This window comes from Myotis myotis, unplaced genomic scaffold (genome assembly GCF_014108235.1).
Source record: "Myotis myotis isolate mMyoMyo1 unplaced genomic scaffold, mMyoMyo1.p scaffold_m19_p_2, whole genome shotgun sequence".
Lineage (NCBI taxonomy): Eukaryota > Metazoa > Chordata > Mammalia > Chiroptera > Vespertilionidae > Myotis > Myotis myotis.
The window spans coordinates 145,766,920-145,790,427 of NW_023416324.1; the positions used below are offsets into that span (position 1 = coordinate 145,766,920).

Below are 23,508 nucleotides of genomic sequence, written 5' to 3' on the forward strand. Positions count from 1 at the left end.
CATTCTCTCTTCCACTCTCTAAAAATCAATGAATATATATCCTCAGGTGAGGATTAAAAAATCCTGTATAATAAAAAGGTAATATGCAAATTGACCCTAACAACCTAAAGACCCAGAAACGACAGATCACTATGACGCATAATGACCACCAGGGGGCAGATGCTCAATACAGGAGCTGCCCCCTGGTGGTCAGTGCACTCCCACAGAGGGAGCTCTGCTCAACCAGAGCCTGGCTGATGACTATGAGCACAACCTCTCCCGCCTCCTCAGCAGCAATAAGGATGTCCAACTGCGTCTTAGGTCTGCTCCCCACATCGAGCAGACCAAAGTCGCAGTCGGACATCCCCCAAGGGCTCCAAGGCTGCCAGAGGGATGTCTGAGTGCCAGCTTAGGCCCAATTCCCCATGGAGTGGGCCTAAGCCATCAGGTAGACATCCGCTGAGGAGTCCCGGACTGTGAAAAGGCACAGGCCAGACTGAGGGACACGCCCCTCTCCCCCGAGTGCATGAGTTTTCGTGCACTGGACCTCTAGTAATAATAATAAAATAAAATTTTTAAAAATGTGTGTTGAATTTTGTTGAATACTTTTTCTGCATTTATTGATACGATTATATGATCTTTATCTTTTAATTTGCTGATGTGATGTATCATTTTTATTGATTTGTGAATTTTGTACCAGCCTTGCAACCCCAGAATAAATCCCACTTGATCATGGTATATGATCTTTTTAATATATTTCTGGATGCAATTTGCTAATATTTTGTTGAGGATTTTAGCCTCTATGTTCATCAGGGATATTGTCCTATAATTCTCTTTCTTTGTAGTGTCTTTCTCTGGTTTTGGAATTAGGATAATGTTGGCCTCATAAAAAGAGCATGGAAGTGTTTCTTCCTTTTGGATTTTTTTAAATCATTTGAGGAGGATAGGTGTTTATTCTTCTTTGAATGTTTGGTAAAACCCCCCCTGTGAAGCCGTCTGATCTGGACTTTAGTTTGCTGGGATTTTTTTTATTACTGCTTTTATTTCATCAATTATTATTGGCCAATTCTAGTTTTCTGATTCTTCCTGATTCAGTTTTGGAAGATTGTATTTTTTTTTGGAATTTATCCATTTTATCCACATTTTCCAACTTGTTGGTATGTAATTGTTCATAATATTTTCTTACACTTCTTTGTATTTCTGTGGTGTCAGTGATTACATCACCACTTTCATCTCTGATTTTATTTATTTGCATCCTCTCTCTTTGTTTCTTGATGAGTCTAGCTAATGGTTCCTCAATCTTGTTTATTCTTTCAAAGAACCAGCTCTTGGTTTCATTGATTTTTTTGTATTTTTTTTTTTTTAGTCTCTGTGTCATTTATTTCTGCTCTAATCTTTATTTCCTTATGTCTACTTACTAGGGCTTTTCTTGTTTTCTTTTTAATTCTTAAAATTGTATGGTTGTATAACTTATTAAAAGTTTTTCTTGTTTTTTGAGGTAGGCCTGTAGTGCTATGAACTTCCCTCTCAGTACTGCTTTTACTGTGTCCCAAAGATTTTGGGTTGTTGAATGCTCATTTTTACTTGTTTTCAGTATGTTTTTTATTTCTTTCCTGATCTCATTGGTAACCTATTCATTGTTTAATAACATGCTACTTAGCCTCCATGTGTTTGAATTTTTGGGGTTGTTTTTACTATAGTTGATTTCTAATTTCATTCCACTGTGATCTGAGAAGATGCTTGATATGATTTCAATCTTCATTAATTTGTACTAGTGGAGACTTGTTTCATGTCCTAACATGTGGTCCATCTTTATGAATGATAAATGTGTACTTGAGGAGAATGTATATTCTGCAGCTTTGCAGTGAAATCCTATATAGTAAAGAGATGATATGAAAATTGACCATCACAGCCTCACACAAGATGGCAACTCCCATGTGGTCACAAGATGGCTGCCATAAGAGGGCTGGCAGGGGAGGGCAGTTGGGAAAACCAGGCCTGCAGGGGAGGGCAGTTGGGTGCGACTGGGCCAGCAGGAAAGGGCAGTTGGTGTTGACCAGACCAGCAGGGGAGCAGTTAGGCATTGATCAGGATGGCAGGGGAGTGGTTAGGGAGTGATCAGGTTGGCAGGCAGAAGCAGTTAATGGGCAATCAGGCAGGCAGGCAGGCAAGAGGTTGAAGCCAGCAGTCCTGGATTGTGAGAGGGATGTCCAACTGCTGGATCAGGCCTAAACTGGCAGTTGGACATCCCCTGAGGGGTCTCAGATTAAAGAGTGTGAAGGCTGGGTTGAAGGACATCCCCCCCTCCAGTGCACGAATTTCGTGCACCGGGCCTCTTGTGTTCTATAAATGTCAATTAAATCCATCTGATCCAATGTGTCCTTTAGAGTCACTTATTTCTTGTTAATTTTTGTCTGGGAGATCTATCCAGTGAAGTCAGCAGGGTGTTAATCTCCCCTACTATGACTATGTTGTTGTCAATCTCTCAAAGTCCTCTAGAAGTATTTTTTATATATTTAGGTATTCCTATATTAGGTGCATATATGTTTACGAGGATTATATTCTCTTGTTGGATCAATGCCTTTAGTATTATATAGTGACTTTTGTTGTCTCTTGTGATGGCCTTCATTTTGATGTCTATTTTGTCAGACATGAGTATTGCTACCCAAGCCTTTTTTTTTTTCTTTTCCATTTACATGGAAATTTTTTTCATAACTTCACTCTCATCCTGTGTGAGTATTTTGTTCTGAGGTTGGTCTCTTGTAGATAGCACATAGTTGGGTCATGTTTTTTGTATCCATTCAGCTACCCTATGTCTTTTGATTGGAACATTTAATTGACTTACATTTAAGGTTATTATTGGTAGTGACTTTTTTATTGCCATTTTAATTCTGTATGCCTAGGTTCTTTGTCTATTTCTTCTTGTTGTTACAACAGTCCACTGAGCATTTCTTGTAATGCTGGGTTGGTGGTGATATACTCCTTTAGCTTTTTTTTTCTTTCTTTCATGGGAATCTCTTTATTTCACCATCTATTTTGAATGATAGCCTCGCTGGATATACTAATCTTGGTTTCAGATCCTTGCTTTTCTTTACTTTGAGTACTTCATGCCATTCCCTTCTGGCATGTGAAGTTTCTTATGTGAAAGAAGATGTCAGCCTTATGGGAACACCTTTGTAGGTAACAGTTTGCTTTTCTCTTGCTGACTTTAAGATTCTCTCTTTGCCTTTAATTTTTGGCATTTCAATTATGATTTGTCTGGGCATGGGCCTGTTTGCATTCTTCTTGCTTGGGGTTCTCTGTACCTGCTGTACTTGTGTAACATTTCCCTTTACCAGGTTAGGGAATTTTTTGGCCATTATTTCTTCAAACAAGTTCTCTATCCCTTTCTCCCTTTTTGCCTCTTCTGGCACACCTACTATTTTAATATTGTTTTGATTCACATTGTCCCTCAGCTCTCTTAAGCTGTCCTCCTGTTTTTTAATTTTTATTTTCTGGTCCTCTGATTGAGTGATTTTTTTTCAACCCTGTCTTCTAATTCACTGATTTGGTTGTCAGCTTCCCCTAATTTGCTGTTTATTCCTTCCAATGTGTTCTTTATTTGTGCTGTGTCATTCTTTATTTCTGTTTTCATAGTTACCATGCTGTTGAGCATCTTTACCTTCATTATTCTGAACTCTATATCAGATAAATTTTTTATCTCCATTTCATTTATCTCTGCTGAAGAATTCTCTTGTTGTTCCGTTGAGGGTCGTTTCTTTGTCTCCTCATATTGGCTTCCTATTTGGGTTTGTGAGTATGTATTAGGTAGATCTTCAATACCGTTCAATCTCTATTGCAGGCCAGTGTCAAACACTGTTTCTGACTAATTAGATCAGGAAAAGACTCAAGGGCTCCAGAGAGTGCCTCTGGCTACAGACTGATAGGATTGCCTCTTGAATAGCCCTCAGGCAATCATCCACGGGTCTGGTGAGGTTTTTTTTCAACAGGGTGGGGCAATTGCTTCTGCCAGGAGGATAATTATTATTCTATTAAATGGCCTCAGAAACTCTGCACCATGGGGCAAGGTGTTTTCAAATAGGGTGGGTCACCTATCTTCCCCACAGCTGCCTGTATAGAAAATGTCTGCATGAGAAAGTTGAGTTCTGCAGCATGAGGGAATGACTCAGCTCCAGAAACTGAGGTGTCTGCCTCCTGAGTTCTAACTCCAGAGCTCCTGATCCTCACTTTTGCTTACATAGCTCCAGTCCACTCTGTCCTCCCTCTGCCGGACCACAAGGTAAGTTGCAACACAGAGAATTTTGTGCATTGGCCCTTTAATAGGGTACCTGCATTTCCAGACATTTCTCCCTAACAGACAGCAACCCCGCTGCTTTTCACAGCCTTATGTTATGTAGATACCATTCTCAGTTCTAGTGCTCTCTGCTGGAGTGCCAAGCTTGGGGATTAGACCCCAGAGTTCTCAGTGGCAAACCCCACAGTTGAGATATCTCTCCATAACTTCAGTTGCTGTGTGTGGGAGCCCAGCCAGTCCTTTCATTACTCTACCCCTCCTACCAGTCTCTATGCGGTCTCCACTTTCCATCCTCATTTATCTGGATTCTCTCCAGTGAGTCTTCTGCTGATTATTCAGGAAGTTATTCTGTATTTATTTGTAGTTCCAGTTTAGTCCTGGGAGTTTGCCCGGGCAGCATCCAATTACTACACTGCCATTTTTTCTGTATATTATGATTTATAACATTATCACATTTCCTTATACAACTTAAATAGAATATTTCAACAATATTGCCTCCATAAAATGATAATTTCATCAGTAAAACATAAATGAAAATAGAAACAAGTACTTACTCACAGTAATATCACTTCCCCAGAACAGAAGCACAGCCAACATTGAGAAAATAATAATAAGGATATGGTCATTTGCAGAAAACCATAAAGCTGGGAAGAAAAAAACACACAAAAATCATGACTAATATTTATTATCATAAATTTATGTCTAGCCAATTAATGATCAACAGTGTGTTTTTTTAAATAAATATTTTATTGATTTTTTTACAGATAGGAAGGGAGAGGGATAGAGAGTTAGAAACATCAATGAGAGAGAAACATTGATCAGCTGCCTCCTGCACACTCCCTACTGGGGATATTGCCGCAACCAAGGTACATGCCCTTGACTGGAATCAAACCTGGGACCTTTCAGTCCGCAGGCTGACACTCTATCCACTGAGCCAAACTGGTTAGAACTCATCAGTGTTTTTTATTATGGAGATGGAAAATTAAAATAATAAGTTAAAACTGTGGTCTTATAAAAATACATAAATAATTACAGATATATTTAATTAAATAACAAATATTAATGAAACAAAAAAATAGTTATTTAAGTATTTTCCACCACATTTTCCCTAAGCTGTGATTCATGGAAAGAGGTAGTATACCCCAGGAGCTGAGAAAAGGGCTCTAGAGCAACAGTGCCTGAATTTGAAACACAATTGTAACTTACAATCTGTGTGATCTTGGACAGCCTAATGTCTTTCTGTTTTTTGGTTGCTACATGGGTAGAACAAGTAATGGCACCTTGAAGGACTATAGTTAACTGTTAACAAAATTAACATATGAAAAGGGCTAAAAACAAAGCTTGACCCCTCAAAGTGCTCAGTGAACATTAACTACAGTTATAATTATGGGGTCCTGTAGTGATTGCCTGTATGTGTAATGTGCCAAGAATTTACCTCAAAGGAAGAGTTATCTTCCTGTAAAGACTGACTCAGGGGACAGGAGGGAGGAAGTAGTACTGGGTACCCTACCCTTGGTCTTATTGTGACCTAAGAGTAAGACAGATGTGAGCCTGAGCTTTTCTGAAACTTACTCTGGAACAGAGGATGAATTCATAAATAATTAGTCTTAAAATGACTGCTGACAAAAAGTAACATGAGGAGCTTTAGGTAGTAAGAAAGCTTCTATCAAGTTGAACATGTGTTACCCAAACAGCGAAAATGCAGCTGTAGAAAGGAAATTGTGATATTAAGACTTCCAATAAAATTTGCTGAGAACTTTTAAAAATTACATTTAATTGAATCTGATCAATGCTTAAGACCATATTTTTATTGATGAAATTTCTCCTGTAACAATAAAGCCAGGTATATGCATGGAAAGCCTTTCAGAGTTTGCCTAGACTGGAAGACTTGCTGGGTGAGGAACACTTCTGAATAGTGCACAAGTCAAGCACTGGTGTTGCTCTGAAATAATCCCTTTCAAAATCTCCACTGTATCCACATGTGAGGATCCTTGTGGGCTTTCACACCATAATGCTAGTCACACATTTCTTGGGTTAAGCTTATAACGCTGAACTCTGGTAAATGTTCACAGTCATCCCCAGAATATAACAACACTATCCATTCTTATCTTTGAGATAGTAGCTTTTCAGATTCCAGCATTTTGACCTGTACATGGCAGGGAGTCAATAGGTTTACTATTGATGGTTGAAACAGTCATAGGACAGTTTAGTGAGTAAATAGAAGACAGGCTTTTGTGATGCTCCCATGGTTGCAGATCCACCAAGAGATTGATATTTCCAGGTACCCTGAATCAGTGCCACTTTAATTTCCAACTGAATTGCTGAACATCTTCTATACCAAAGAAAGCCCATTTCCATTTAGCCTAAAATCCTATACTAAAAATATTTCTGAATTATGCTTAGGTTTCCATTTGCGAGAAGGATCTAGTAAAAGCTCTATAATCTAATGACTGTTTTTAATCAACTTCCTTTCTTCTACCCACTTTATTATTTGGTTTTGAAACATTAACTTCTCAATCCTTATAATTATTATGTGAAGAATTATGAACCCCTCCTTACCATTGAAAACATGAAGATACAGTGAATTAAGGATCTTAAGTATGTATGACTCAAACATGATCTTTTTTTATTTTATTTTTTTTAATTCTTTATTAGTTAAGGTATTACAAATGTGTACCTATCCCCCCCATTAACCCCCACCCCATCCCACTCATGTTCTCATCCCCCTGTTGTCCATGTCCATTGGTTTGGCTTATATGCATGCATACAAGTCCTTTGGTTGATCTTTTCTCCTTACCCCCTCCCTCCTCTCCTTTCCCTCTGGGGAGTGATAGTCTGATCACTGTTTCTCTGTCTTTGGATCTGTCCCTGCTTATCAGTCTATGTTGTTCTCTATAATCCACAAAAGAGTGAGATCATGTGGTATTTATCTTTCTCTGACTGGCTTATTTCACTTAGCATAATGCTCTCCAGTTCCATCCATGCTGTTGCAAAAGGCAAGAGTTTCTTCTTTTTTACTGCAGCATAGTATTCCATTGTGTAGATGTACCACAGTTTTCTAATTCACTCATCTGCCGATGGGCACTTAGGCTGTTTCCAAATCTTAGCTATGGTGAATTGTGTTGCTATGAACATAGGGGTGCATATATCCTTCTGATTGGTGTTTCTGGTTTCTTGGGATATATTCCTAGAAGTGAGATCACTGGGTAAAATGGGAGTTCCATTTTTAGTTTTTTGAGGAAACTCCATACTGTCTTCCACAGTGGCTGCACCAGTCTGCATTCCCACCAGCAGTGCAGAAGGGTTCCTTTTTCTCCACATCATCTCCAACACTTGTTGTTTGTTGATTTGTTGATGATAGCCATTCTGACAGGTGTGAGATGATACCGCATTGTCATTTTGATTTGCATCTCTCATATAATTGGTGACTTTGAGCATGTTTTCATATGTCTTTCGGCCTTCTGTATGTCTATCTAGATCCCTTGCCCATTTTTTGATTGGATTGTTTATCTTCCTATTGTTAAGTTTCATGAGTTCTCTGTAAATGTTGGAGATTAATCCCTTATTGTTGATATCATTGGTAAATATGTTCTCCCATGTAGTAGGTCTTCTTGTTGTTTTGTTGATGGTTTCCTTTGCTGTGCAAAAGCTTTTTATTTTGATGTAGTCCCATTTGTTTATTTTATCTTTAGTTTCCATTGCCCTAGGAACATTATCAGAGAAGAAATTCCTTTGGCATATGTTTCCGATTTCGTTGCCTGTGGATTCCTCTAGTATTTTTATAGTTTCTCGTCTTAAGTTTAAGTCTTTTATCCATTTTGAGTTTATTTTTGTGTATGGTGTGAGTTGGTGGTCTAGTTTCATCTTTTTGCATGTATCTGTCCAATTTTACCAACACCATTTATTGAAGAGACTGTCTTGACTCCATTGTATGCTCTTGCCTCCTTTGTCGAATATTAATTGGGCATAGTGGTTTGGGTCGATTCCTGGGGTCTCTATTCTATTCCATTGATATATATGTCTGTTCTTATGCCAGTACCAAGCTGTTTTAAGAACAGTGGCTTGTAATACAGTTTGATAGCTGGTATTGAGATCCCACCAACTTTGTTCTTCTTTCTCAGGATTACTGCAGCTATTCGAGGTCTTTTTTTATTCCAGATGAATTTTTGGAACGTTTGTTCTAGATCTGTGAAATATGCCATTGGCATTTAATGAGGATTGCATTGAATCTATAGATTGCTTTGGGTAGTATGGACATTTTGATGATGTTGATTCTGCCAATCCATGAACACGGTATGTTCTTCCATCTGTTTATGTCTTCCTCTATCTCTTTTTTCAGTGTCCTGTAGTTTTTCGCATATAAGTCTTTTATCTCCTTAGTTAAGTTTATTCCTAGGTATCTTAATTTTTTCAGTGGGATGGTAAATGGGATTTCTTTTTTAGTCTCCCTTTCTGTAAGTTCACTATTGATGTAAAGAAATGCCATGGATTTCTTGGTATTAATTTTGTATCCTGATACATTGCCAAATTTATTTATTAAGACTAATAATTTTTTGATGGAGTCTTTAGGGTTCTGTATGTATAGTATCATGTCATCTGCAAATAAGGACAGTTTTACTTCTTCTTTTCCAATTTGGATGCCTTTTATTTCTTCTTCTTGTCTGATCGCAATGGCTAGTACTTCCAGTATTATGTTGAACAGGAGTGGTGAGAGGGGGCATCCCTGTCTTGTTCCTGTTTTTAGGGGGAATGGTTTTAGGTTTTGCCCATTGAGTATGCTGTTGGCTGTGGGTTTGTCATATATGGCTTTTATTATGTTGAGGTATGATCCCTCTATTCCTACCTTGCTGAGAGTTTTTATTAAGAAAGGGCGTTGAATTTTGTCAAAAGCTTTTTCTGCATCAATTGATATGATTATGTGTTTTTTTCTCTAAATTTGTTTATGTGATGTATTACATTTATTGATTTGTGGATATTGACCATCCTTGCATCCCTGGAATAAATCCTACTTGGTCATGGTATATGACCTTTCTGATGTACTGCTGGATCTGATTTGCTAGGATTTTGTTGAGGATTTTAGCATCTATGTTCAGGAGGGATATTGGCCTGTAATTCTCTTTCATTGTGTTGTCTTTATCTGGTTTTGGTATTAGGGTTATGCTGGCTTCATAGAATGAGCTTGGAAGTGTTCCTTCTTGAATTTTTGGAATAGTCTGAGGGGTATAGGTTTTAGTTTTTCCTTGAATGTTTGGTAAAACTCCCCTGTGAAGCCGTCTGGTCCCGGGCTTTTGTTTGCTGGAAGCTTTTTGATAACTGCTCCAATTTCCTCCATAGTTATTGGCCTATTGAGATTTTTAGCTTCTTCCTGATTAAGTTTTGGAAGGTTGTATTTTTCTAGGAATATGTCCATTTCCTCCAGGTTGTGTAGTTTGTTGGAGTAGAGTTGTTCATAGTATTTTCTAACAATCCTTTGTATTTCTGTGGGGTCTGTTGTTATTTCTCCTCTTTCATTTCTGATTTTGTTTATTTGGGTCCTCTCTCTTTGTTTCTTGGTGAGCCTGGATAGAGGTTTGTCAATCTTGTTTATCCTTTCAAAGAACCAGCTCTTGGTTTTGTTGATCTTTGGTATTGGTTTTTGGTCTCTATGTCGTTTATCTTCGCTCTGATCTTTATTATTTCCTTCCTTCTACTTACAGTGGGCTTTTCTTGTTGCTCTCTTTCTAACTCTTTGAGTTGTAGGGTTAGGTAATTTATTCTCATTGTTTCTTGTTTCTTGCAGTAGGCTTGTAGAGCTATGAACTTCCCTCTCAAGACTGCTTTCGCTGTGTCCTATAGATTTTGGATTGTTGTGTTCTCATTGTCATTTGTTGCCATGTTGTTTTTTATTTCTTCTTTGATCTCTCTGGTAACCCAGTCATTGCTTAATAGCGTGCTATTTAGTCTCCATGTGTTTGATTTTTTTGGATTGTTTTTATTGTAGTTGATTTCCAGTTTTATGCCATTGTGGTCTGAGAAGATGCTTGATATGATTTCAATCTTCTTGAATTTGAAGAGACTTTGCCTGTGACCCAATATATAGTCTATCTTTGAAAATGATCCATGTGCACTTGAGAAGAATGTATATTCTGTGGCTTTGGGGTGAAATGTTCTGAAGCTGTCAATTAATTCTATCTGATCTAGTGTGTCATTTAGGATTGATGTTTCTTTGCTGATTTTTTGTTTAGAGGATTTGTCCAATGGTGATAATGGGGTGTTAAAGTCCCCTATTATGATTGTGTTGCTGTCAATCTCTCCCTTGATCTCCTCCAGGAGATGTCTTATGTATTTGGGTGCTCCTATATTGGGTGCATATAGGTTTACCAGAGTTATTTCTTCTTGTTGGATTGCTCCCTTTAGTATTATGAAATGGCCTTCCTTATCTCTTTTTATGTCCTTCACTTTGAGATCTAATTTGTCAGATATAAGTATTGCTACCCCAGCTTTTTTTCCACTTCCATTTGCCTGAAAAACCTTTTTCCATCCCTTCACCATCAGTCTGTGTGCGTCTTTTTTCTGAGGTGGCTTTCCTGTAGACAGCAGATATATGGGTTATGTTTTCTTATCCACTCAGTTACCCTATGTCTTTTGATTGGGGCATTTAATCCATTTACATATAAGTTATTATTGATAGATACTTGTTTGTCACCATTTTTATTCTTTACCCCTGTGTTCCTTCTTTGTTTCCTATTTTTTTCTTTTTACAGGAGACCCTTTAGCATTTCTTGCATTGCTGGTTTGGTGGTAATAATCTCCCGTAGTCCTTTTTGGTCTGTGAAGCCCCTGATTTGACCCTCAATTTTGATTGATAGCCTTGCTGGGTACAGTATTCTTGGATTCAGACCCTTCGTTTGCATGACTTTGTATATTTCATTCCATTCCTTTCTTGTCTGATGTGTTTCTGTTGAGAAATCTGTTGCTAGTCTGATGGGGGATCCTTTGTAGGTAACTTTCTGTCTCTCTCTGGCTGCTTTTAAGATTCTTGCTTATAATGTGGCTTGGCATTGGTCTTTTGGGGTTCATTTTGTTTGGGACTCTGTGTGCTTCTTGGATTTATGTGAGTTTTTTCTTCCCTATATCAGGGAAGTTTTCTGCAGTTAGGGTTTATTTTCCCTATCGCACTTAAAACTGGTTTGGGAGAGTCAACTGTCCTACAACCTATTCTTTAATCGTTACTCCCACTCTGTTTCCCAGGTTCCATAAAACAACTTTCCCCTGAAGTCTCTGCGAGTGACCCCGACTGGGCAATCCCATGTACTGGGTTTAATAATCAAATGCAAAGATTTAAGGGGAAGAGAGAGAACAAGAGCCTGAGAAGTTGCGCGAATTCACAACCCCCCACCTTTCAGCTCTGTGCACAGTCCCTTCCGTGCACTGTCCCTTCCCCAGTGCTAAGCAGCCGGCACACTGGCAAAATCCAAGGCTGCTTTTTTGCACCCAGTCCAACTATGGGCTTATTTCTAGTGTTCCCTTCTGCCAGCAGCCCTGCGGGAGCCCTTCCACACTCACGGATCACACTGTCCCTAATGGCCGTGGACTTTGTGGGGCTCAGATTCCTCTCTCCAACCTGAATTGCAAATTGCACCTTTAGGGGAAATCTGACCTTTCCGTGGGGAGAAGCAGGGTTCCTCTAAGTTCATGTAGTCACGCTGCTTGGGGTCCGTTGTTTCCGGGTTAGTAGCCAATCTCTGAATGCCATGGATGCCGGGTCTTTGGATGTATACACTTCACTTCCAATAACCGCCACTCAAGATGGCACATTCTCTCTGCGGCTGAGCTGGCGCTCCGGGAGAGATTTCAGCCACAGTCTCCAACCATCCCCTTTCTCCGGGAGTCCTCTGTCTTTCCTGGCTGCAAACTGTCTCCCAGCTGAATATCTTCTGCTTATTAGGGCTGTATGTTACCCGTTTCAGCTGCTCACCCTTATCTGCTCCAGGACAAGGCACGAGACACGTCCATCTATACCTCCGCCATTTTCTTCTCTCCCAACATGGTCTTTTTTTTAAATAAAACTTTATTGTTCAGATTATTACAGTTGTTCCTCTTTTTCCACCCATAGCTCCCCTCCACCTGGTTCCCTCCCCCCCGCTGCCCTTACCCCCCTACCACTATCCTGGTCCATAGGTATATGATTTTTGTCCAGTCTCTTCCTGCACCCCCCACACCCCCTTTCCCCTGAGAATTGTCAGTCCACTCCCTTTCTATGCCCCTGATTCTATTTTATTCACCAGTTTATTCTGTTCATCAGATTTTTTTATTCACTTGATTTTTAGATTCACTTCTTGTTAGATATGTATTTGTTGTCACTTTGTTGAACATAATTTTTATCTTTACTTTTTCTTCTTCTTCCTCTTCTCAAAGAATACCCTTCAGCATTTCTTATAATACTGGTTTGGCAGTGATGAACTCCTTTAACTTTTTCTTATCTGTGAAACTCTTTATCTGACCTTCAATTCTAAATGATAGCTTTGCTGGGTAGTGTAATCTTGGTTGTAAGTTCTTGCTATTCATCACTTTGAATATTTCTTGCCACTCCCTTCTGGCCTGCATAGTTTCTGTTGAGAAATTAGCTGACAGTCATATGGGCACTCCTTTGTAGGTAACTAACTGTTTTTCTATTGCTACTTTTAATATTCTCTCTTTGTCTTTTGCCCTTGGCATTTTAACTATGATGTGTCTTGGTGTGGTCCTCTTTGGACTCCTTTTGTTTGGGGTTCTTTGTGCTTCCTGAACTTGTAAGTCTATTTCTTTCACCAGGTAGGGGAAGTTTTCTGTCATTATTTCTTCAAATAGATTTTCAATATCTTGCTCTCTCTCTTCTGGTATGCTTGAAGTTGTCACAGAGGCTTCTTGCACTATCTTCATATTTTTGTATTCTTTTTTTCCTTTTTGCTTTTCTGGTTGGGTATTTTTTGCTCCTTTGTATTTCAAATCTTTGACTTGATTCTTGTGATCCTCTAGCCTGCTGTTGGATCTCTGTATATTATTCTTTATTTCAATCAGTGTATGCTTAATTTCTAATTGGTCCTTTTTCATATCCTTGAGGGTCTCACTATATTTCTCAGAGGTTTCTACAAGATTCTTGAGTAGCCTTATAACCATGGTTGTGAATTCTATATCCAGTAGTTTGCTTTCCTCCATTTCTTTCATTTGTGAACTGTTTCTTTGTCTCTGAATTTTGGCTGCTTGATAGGGTGATCTATAGGGTCCAGTGACTCAGCCTCCCTAATTACCTGAGGTAGACACTCTTGGTGCACCCCTTTTTGGGCTGTGTGTACAGTCTTGTTGTAGTTAAGCCTTGATTGCTGTTGGTATCACTGGGAGTAATTGACCACCAGGCCAATTGGCTGTGAGGACCAGGTGTGTCCACAATGGGAGAATTTCTGTACTGGAGACACCCGTATGGTGCATGACTTGCTTCAGTGGGGTTTTGGCGCTCACTGAGTCTGCCCCCTGAGTGTGTCCCTTATGGATGTGGATAGTTGTAATCTGCATGGTCTCACTCTGACCACTAGGTACACTGGATCTTGGATCTCCAAGGAGGTACAAAGTCAGCTACTGCCTGAGGCCACCCAGCAGGAGCTAGAGAGAGATCTGCAGATTCCTCCTCTTTGTTTGGGGCTTGGGGGTGCCCAGATGAGGCACAGTTATGAAGCAATGCAGGCTGCTAATGAGCCTTAGGCTTTCTTTTGGAAGCTCTGGGGCTCTCTGGCCCAGCTGAAGTTTGAAAGATTTATAGGTGGAGAAACACCAGGCCATTCATATGCAAAAGCCTCTGCATACAGCTTGGGTGGCATTGTAAATTGGGTGGGGCAGGATCTCAGGAAATCACCAGGGCAGAGAAAACAGCAATGGCTGCCAGTCAGCCCTGCCCCAAAGAGGCCCCTGTGTCCTGTGGCCCCATGCAGAAACAATGACCGCTGCAAGCACCTCTGAGAGAAAGCCGCCCTTGTGTTCCGGCCCAATACCAGACAGTCCAGTTTCTTTCTGTATGAGTCTGGGTCACCAGATTCTTGCCTGAACTGGAGTACAGAGCAGTCAGGAGCTTGTATCTCCTTTCTGGTTAAAAAAGACAACAGCATACCCAACTGCCAGCCCCTTTCACATGCTCCTCCATATCTCCAAACTTCCACACCACTCACCTCCTACCAGACTCAATGCGCTTTTCTCTTTCCTTCTATTGTAGAATTTCCACTTAGCCAGCCTTCCTGTGGCTCTGGATGATATTCATTTTGTCTTTTAGTTGTAGTTTTAATGTGGTTGTGCACAGCAGCAAGTTCAGGTGTTTACCTATGCCGCCATCTTGGTTGTCCTCAAACAAAATCTTGATATCCCTCCCACCACATTCCAAATGGGAACAAAGATGGGCCACCATTAATACACATTTTACTAGGTAGAATTCTCTAGTAAACAGTTTCTAGTTCTCATTTATGTCTATATTTGAAAAAAAAAAATAGCACAACATAGTAAAAATGGATTCCACTGCCTAAATCCCCGGGATTCACATGGTGCGTAAATTCTTCAAAATAAATTTGGAAGAACACTACTTCAATTAACTGTTTTGGGTGGAGGAGTTTTCTTATTTTCCCTTAAAAAATGGTGCAAACCAATGACACCACCAGGTGCTGGCAAGGATGTGGGGGAACTACATCACACATATGTGGCTGATGGGAATGCACAATGGAACAATCATTCTGGAATACAGTTTGGCAGTTTCTTCAAAAATTAAGCCTATAAACACATACAATCCAGTAGTTGTACTATGCATTTTTCCAGAGAAATTAAGACTATGTCCACAAAAAAAAATGTACATGGCACTAACTTGTTTGGCTCAGTGGATAGAGAGTCAGCATGTGGACTGAAGGGTCCCAGGTTCGATTCCAGTCAAGGGCATGTACCTTGGTTGTGGGCACATCCCCAGTAGGAGGTGTACAGAAAGCAGCTGATCGATGTTTCTCTCTCATTGATGTTTCTAACTCTCTATTCCTCTCCCTTTCTCTCTCTGTAAAAAATCAATAAAATATATTAAAAAAAAACTGTACATGACTGTTTATAGAAATGTCCTGAGCTGAAAACAACCAAGATGTGCTATAGTAGGTAGATGAGTCAACAAGGTGTGATATAGCAATAACATGGAATATGAGAGAGAGAGAGAGAGAGAGAGAGAGAGAGAGAGAGAGAGAGAGAGCTACATGATACTGTTGCATGAATAGATCTCAAGGGCATTGTGCTGATGGGAAAAAAAAGCCAGTCTCAAAAGATTACATGCTTTTATATAACATTTTGTAAATGACCAAAGTATTGATATAGAGAACAAATTATGCTTAACAGGTTAGGGATAGTAAGGGAACAGGTGACTATAAAGGGGTTGCATTAGGTAGATATTTGTATTAATGGGATAGTTCTACATTCTGATTGTGGTGGTCATTACAGAAATGTACACATGTGATAAAAAGAAATATATACACATTGTACCATTGTGAACTGGGTGATTTTGACATTTAACTACTGTTACATAAAATATAACCACTGGGTGAAGCTGTATAAGAGAGTACACAGCACCTCTCAGTTCAATCTTTGAAACTTCATGTGATTCTATAATGATTTCAAAAAATAAAAATGGGTACAAGCCAAATGTCTGAGACCTCTGGTAGAATCTTCTACATTCTCTACAACAAAACACCACTTTCACATTTTAATGGCCCCAACAATAAGCATAGTTCTTATTTTATCTGAGGACTTTGAAAACAAAGATGAAACAATCACACAGAAAATTACACTTTGTCTTTATCGAAGAGTTAGGCATTCCTTTCCCATCCACCTTCATCTCATCTCATGGCCTTTAAGTCTTGACTTTACAATTCTCCTCTCAGTGACCTACACTCTATTCCAAAATCACCCTCCCCCACTGTGAGTTAATGAGATTTTCGATGGAAGGGAGATTTTTGAGCAGAAAAGCCTTCCAAATTCTGCTCTTAGCCATCTCCTGCCCATGCTGCACCACAGAGACACCCCTCTCATGACACCCCAGCTTCAACATCTCAGTACCTCACTTCATAAAATAAATGTCCCAGGAAGACAGCTAACACTTGCAAAGTACTTTGGTTTACAAAGGACTGGTCCAGAAGGGATCTCATGATGCTTATTAAACTAGAGAATACATAAAGCAGGAATCTCTTTTCCCCATTGTAGAGATGAGGTAACTTGGACTCAGTGAAGTAACTTCTCAAGTTCAATAGAGGCAAATGGTTAAGTTGAAAGATCAGATGGAATGTCAAAATATTCCATCAGAATTAAAACCCCATTCCCAATCTGGTAATAGACATTTGATAACAGGAAACGTTGACAGTGGTTGGCAAACTGCGGCTCGCGAGCCACATGCGGCTCTTTGGCCCCTTGAGTGTGGCTCTTCCACAAAATACCACGTGTGGGCACGAATGTACAGTGCGATTGAAACTTCGTGGCCCATGGGCAGAATTTGGTATTTTGTGGAAGAGCCACACTCAAGGGGCCAAAGAGCCGCATGTGGCTCACGAGCCGCAGTTTGCCGACCACTGCATAGAAGGCAAATAGTTGATTCAACTGAATGGTCTGATCCCATCTAAAGCAGAGGTTCTCAAAGGCTTGTCTAATCCTGAGAGCAGTAATATGACTAGTGGTTCTAAATAGAGCTTTCAAAATAGAAAGTCAGTATGCACCTGTATGTGGTTAAAGTAATCAGCTGGCATGGCAAGGACTAGAAAGAAAGCAGATTGTTTACTTCAGCTAGCTTTACTGCTTTATGCAACTCACCAGCCCAAGTCTGTGAAGAAGGGCACAATCATGGTGCTATAACCAAGGCTGCCTTAAAATTAATTCTGTTGGACCCCTAGCTCTCCCACATCTTGGCCAAGAAAAAGAACACACACCATAGCAGGAAACATCATTATGACCTGATTTTTAATTTTGTGATTCTAACCCTTTCCAGCTGGAGCACGGCTGGGATTTGTCAGCCCTTGACAAAAGTACCGGTAATAATAATTTAAAAAAAGCTACATAATTGGAAAAATCGTGGAAAATGAGTCAAATGAAAGATAGTACTTTTGATAGCAGCCAACAGAAATGCAGATCAAATGACTCCAGGATCCTTACACCAGCAGAATAGTTCTCAGAACAAAGGTTTGAGAACCTGAAAACACAGCAAATTACTTTTATTATGAAAAGTAGAAGAGCAAGTAAAACTCATGATCTTAAAGCTGCTAAACATTACATAAACATTTGTTAGTCATAATCTACTTTTTCATTCAAAGGAGTTCCTCGCCCCATTGTGCCGCATTTCTCATAGGATTAGGCTACTGCAGGACAAATAAAAGGGTAGATTATGAAATTCTTACCAGCAATATATTTTAGTTCTACAGTGGTTTTGCCTTCTCTAGTTAATTCTGTTACTTCACAAGTGTAGTTTCCTGGGACAGCATCGCTCTTGTCCATCATCAAAGAGGCATTGCCTGTTATCAGTGCGTCTGGTACGATGTATGCACTCGAAAATTCCCTCTCCGGTCTGGATTTATTTTTATCTCCATCATAGAAGAAAATGTGTTTATTTATGAATCTCCACTCTACAAACATTTCTTTAAGGCTCTTTGTCCCCACATTGGTGACTAAGCATGGGATGGTGAGAAGAGTTTCATTGCAAATGGAGTAGTCTACAGATTCAATTGTAGTAAATAGTAGCTGAGTTTTAACTGGAAAATAAAAAGAAAATAGTTTCAATTCATTATAGGTTTTCTATAGGGTAAGATCTTAGGATGTTACAAATCCTTAAGATAAAAGAGCAATACTTCAATTGTCCCCTTAAGTAAGCAGTGCAGCTACAGAGGTAAGGCAGGTCAGGTGATCAAGTGAAACAAGTTATTAACATGCACATGAAGCATAGTAAGTTCCATCTTGTATAAAAACTGCTGTTTGAAATTCTCTGCTATTGTTAGGTAGTTCCTTGTTCTGCAAACTCTGTCATTTTTAGACAGCCTCATATTCTATAGAATAACCATTTTAGTTTGAATAATAGAAAAAGATAAAAACTTAACTGTCTGACCTTGCAAGCTAGCCCTCTAACATAATGGACTAATACTGATAATAATTCCCATATTCTTATGCCAAATGTTTGTTATTTATGTATCCAAGATTACAAACTGTCTGTAACAATAACTCACACAGAGCCTTTTGTAAAATCTGCAAAGAGCCCAAAAGGTATAAATACGGGAAACTTCCTCTGTGTCTTTGCTCAGAGATTTGGAAGAAACACCTCCCTCTGGGCCAAGCTCAATAAACAACTCCCAATTATTTGGCTCATTAAGGCGTCTTGTATCTCACTCGCTGATTTACGACACAACACACAGATGGCAGACACCATTGTAACTATTCCTTATTCATTCTCAGTAATACAAAGTATACATTACAAAGAGTATTGGGACTAAATTCAGCAACGTGTATTGGAACATGCAGTTGTATATTTGGCTTCAGAAGCTTTGAAGTAATCATTGTTGCTCACTGATGTATGTAGAAAAATATTGTCCTTACCATGGAAAATTTTTGAACAGAAAATCGAACCAAATATTGTATTCAGTCTGAAATTCTATGTACTGCCTCCAAACAGAACTTGCTAAACCCATATGAAGTTTATCTCTATATTTATGTTGCATTTCCAAGCAATGTGGTGAGCTATACTGGACTTTAATATAAAAAGGAAATCGGATGAATCACATCGTATCTTTCCTCTAAGATGGGAAGCCTTAGAATGCTAAGGAGAAAAAATATTCTCTGCCTATATCCTATTGCAAAATACAGACAACAATGGACAATTGATATGCAAATACTTATAAAGAGTTATATATAATTGAAGGGCTTTTTCTAACTCCCACAATTCATTGAAACTACAGAACAACAATTACCAAATGCATATTACAGGTATTCCTTCCTCCTAAAACCATAAACCACTCAACATAAAGCTAAGAAACAGTTGAAATCAAGAACAGATATTGCTAATAAGTAGGTATATTTTACTAAACACTTCTCAATATGATAAACTACCAGTTGTCTTATGAAACAGGGGTTGCGAAAGTAATTGCAATCACTCATCCTTCACCTAAAATGTGCAAGATTATGGAGAAATTGTGCCAGGAGCCGGTCCATCCTTGCTGTTTCAAGGGACCTGGCATATATGGCATACTGTTCTTAATATGTTTGCTCACCTTCTTGGCACTATGTGTTTTAACCAAGGTCACCTCTCTGAGAAAGGTTGTTTCCCCAGGTAGGGATTTTCCCCTGAAGTTAGGGAGGGAATAAAACCCCTTAACTAAGTGCCAGGCAGGTAATTAATCACTTTAACTACAAACAATCATGCTTAAGCTACATAATCTTTACTCCCTGGAATGGAGATAAGAAATGCCCTAACCTTTGGAATAGAGATTGATAGGATTGGAATCAACTGGTATAAATACAGATGTAACAAGACAACAGGACACAGAACCTAGACACAGAACCTAGACACAGAAACTAGAGACAGAACCTACACAGAACCTAGACACAGAACCTACACAGAAACTAAAGACAGAACCTACACAGAACCTAGACACAGAACCTAGACACAGAACCTACACAGAACCTAGAGACAGAAGAACTTCGCTGGAGAGAACATGGCAAAAGATCCTGGACAGAAACTGGAAACAGAACCTAGGGACAGAACCTAGAGACAGAACATGGCAAAAGATCCTGGACAGAAACTGGCAACAGAACCTAGAGACAGAACCTAGCGAGAGAACCTGGCTGAAGATCCTAGAGACAGAACCTGGCTACAGAACCTGGATAAAACATGGAAAGAGTACCTGACTAGAACCTGGTGACTGAACCTGGCTGGAGAACCTGGACAGAACCTGGCTGGAGAACCTAGCAAGAGAACATGGACACAGAACCTGGCTGGAGATCCTAACCAGAACTTCGCTGGAGATCCTGACCAGAACTTGGCTAGAGATCCTGGCTAGGCTGCTGATCAACTGAACGCTGTCTCCGTGTCATTCCTTCTTCGCCGACTCCGTCCACACCTTTGGGGACCCCTGGACCTGCTGGGGTTGGACCCCAACATCATTGCAGTTCTCTTCCATATATTCCAGCCATTTATGTAACTCTTCTAAGTAGTTAGTTGAATTTTCCCTGAAAAAAACACAGCACTAAAAAATATCAATATCAACTTTATTAGTTCATCCTTACAACTCTTTCCTTCTATATAAATTGGAAATAAAACCCAGGGTCATAACATGCTATTATTCTAGGAACACAGTATTTAGTAAATGCCCATTGAATTGAATGCTAGGATACATAGTGAAATGTATCTGGACAATGTTCAGAAAGCCTGAGTATAAATTCTACCTGTCCCTTGTCAGTATGTGACCTTAAGCAATTCACATAACTTTTCTATGCCTTGGTTTACTCTTTGCAAGTGAGAGGATCATAAATGAGCACCAGACAGCTTCAGAGAATTGTGGCGAGTATCAAAGGAGCAAATACCTGGACAAGTGCCCTCTCAAAAATGCTGTGCTGTACATACGCAGGTAATACTCTAAAAACTGGGCAAAGCAGCATTTTTATTATTAATTAATGTATTTATTTTAAAACTCTTTATTGTTTAAAGTATTTCATGAGTCACCTTTTTTCCCTCATTGACGTCTTCACCACCACCCCCTTCCCCAAGCACAAGCCCTCCTCCTCCCGCCCCCCTTTCTCTCCCCATCTACTGTCTGTGGCCATTGGTTTTGTTCATAAAACAGCATTTTTATACAATGTTCTAAACCTTCTCTGACTGGGAGGTGCAAATTGTTATGTTTCTGGGAATTTGCAGTCTGAACCAAGCTTGTGGTTCACAAGCTCATTTCTGCCCAGTTCTCTACACTTCTAGCCATCCCTGTACTAGGAAGCCTCAGGAAAAACCTGGAGTTCCAATTGTGTTTTTCAAAATCATGGGGTTCTAAATTATTTCCCCTGAGAAAGAAGCATTAAGGGGGAAGCTATAGTATACAACAAAGAGAGAAGAAAGTGGTTGTGATGTTGGAATTAGAAAAGAAGGAAAGTGTCAGAAAAATGATACACAATTTTGAAATAGACTAAAGGATTAGTGAGGATCTGGGCATCGACTGACAGATCCTTTGGGAATATCTGATTTTGTAGGGGCCTGTGCCTTTCACTGTTTTGATTTTAAGTTGTAGAAGTCTGATAATAATGCAAATTACTCCTGTCCATACAGAGAGAAATAAACTTTGTTCTGCAATTGATTTCCACCTGGTGGAAGAGGCAGTTGAAAAACTACATTTTATTTCACTAAGGAAGTTGACCAATTGCATATATTCACTAATTCATTTCAGCATTACTGATTGCCTATATGTGTCTCTTTTCTCCCAATGTTCTTTAAAAGCAAACATGGCCTTACCATGTCGCTATCTTGCTCATTCAACAATTTCATAACTTATGCTTAGAGAATGGATTTCTTGCAGAATACAGGAAGTGTTAATTGTACTGCATAATTTGTTGTAATATACATAAATTTAAAGCTGAAGCCATTTAAATAGAATTAGTGCTCTTAATAAAATTCACATCTATAAGCCATAACTTGAATAACCCTTGGACTATCTACACTAATAAAAGAGAAACATGCAAATTAACCATCACTCCGCCACTCTGCTACACCCACAAGCCACACCGACCAGCCAATCAGGAGCGAGTATACAAATTAACCCAACTAAGATGGCGGCGGCCATAGAGCTGGTGCGAGCAGGAGGCTTGGGTTGCCCTCAGCGATGGAGGAAGTCAAGTTTCCCGCCTGTCCTGACTGGCCCTGGGCTCTGCTCAAGGCTACAAAGTTTCAATTATAGAAGATAAATAAATCCCAGAAACCTGCTTCTAGCCCGCTCTGGCCTCCGCTCAAGGATGCACTGAAAAAAAAAGAAAAAGAAAAAAAAGAGAGGCTGGGAGCTTGGGTCGCTGGGGTGCGTGGCCAGCCTAAAAACAGACCTCAGCCCCTCACCAAGGCTGGCCAGGACCCCAGTGGGGACCCCCACCCTGAAAGGGGTGTGGCCAACCTGAAAATGGCCCTCAGCCCCTCACCCAGGCTGGCCAGGCACCCCAGCGGGACCCCCCACCCTGATCCGGGACATCCTTCAGGGCAAACCAGCCGGACCTCACCCGTGCACCAGGCCTCTATCCTATATAATAAAAGGGTAATATGCAAATTGACCCTAATAGCAGAATGGCTGGGAATCACTGGTCACTATGACACTGACCACCAGGGGACAGACGCTCAATGCATGAGCTGCCCCCTGGTGGTCAGTGCGCTCCCACAGGGGGAGCTCTGCTCAGCCACAAGCCAGGCTGATGGCTGCCAGCACAGTGGTGGTGGCGGAAGCCTCTCCCGCCTCCTCAGCAGAGCTAAGGATGTCCGACTGCAGCTTAGGCCTGCTCCCTGCTGGCAAGTGAACATCCCCTGAGAGCTCCCAGGCTGTCAGAGGGATGTCTGACTGCAAGCTTAGGCCCACTCCCCTGGGCCTAAGACAGCTGGTGGACATCCCCCAAGGGGTCCCAGACTGTAAGAGGGCACAAGACAGGCTGAGAGATTTCCCTGCCTCATAAGTGCACAAATTTTTATGCACCGGGCCTCTAGCAATAAATAAAGAAGTGTGCTCCAAAAATGTACTGTACCAACTGCTGACCACATCTTCATTTTTAAAAACACTTATTTAAACATTACAATTAATAAATATCTGATTTGGGTTTTCTCTCTTTTGCCTACTGCCTTCTGATGGAACAACAAAGTGCAGAAAAGTTTGAAAAGAGAAAAAAAAAAGGAACACAAATAATTAACATGAGTAAGAAAATTCTGGAAAATGATGTGCTTACAGCCCTCTAAATCAGATAGAAAAGTATTAATACAACCATCAGTGATGCCACACTTACAAATAAATTAAAAATAAAATGTAAGATTATTTTATATTAAATGCCAAAAATATTGGATTCTACAATCTCTGTGAATACCAATCACCAAGCTAACCATTTCCTTCTTCAGTCTTGAAGACGGCCAGCATGTGGTTGCAGAGAAGGCTCAATACATGGCACAGAATTATTAAAAATTTCAGCAAACATTTATTGAAAATTATCTGATCTGCAACATTGTGATA

General features: G+C 39.9%; 1 pseudogene; it reads right to left on the reverse strand.

Moving 5' to 3' along the window:
* Positions 1 to 23,508, reverse strand: part of LOC118675710 — a 71,591-nt pseudogene that overhangs the window by 18,176 nt on the left and 29,907 nt on the right.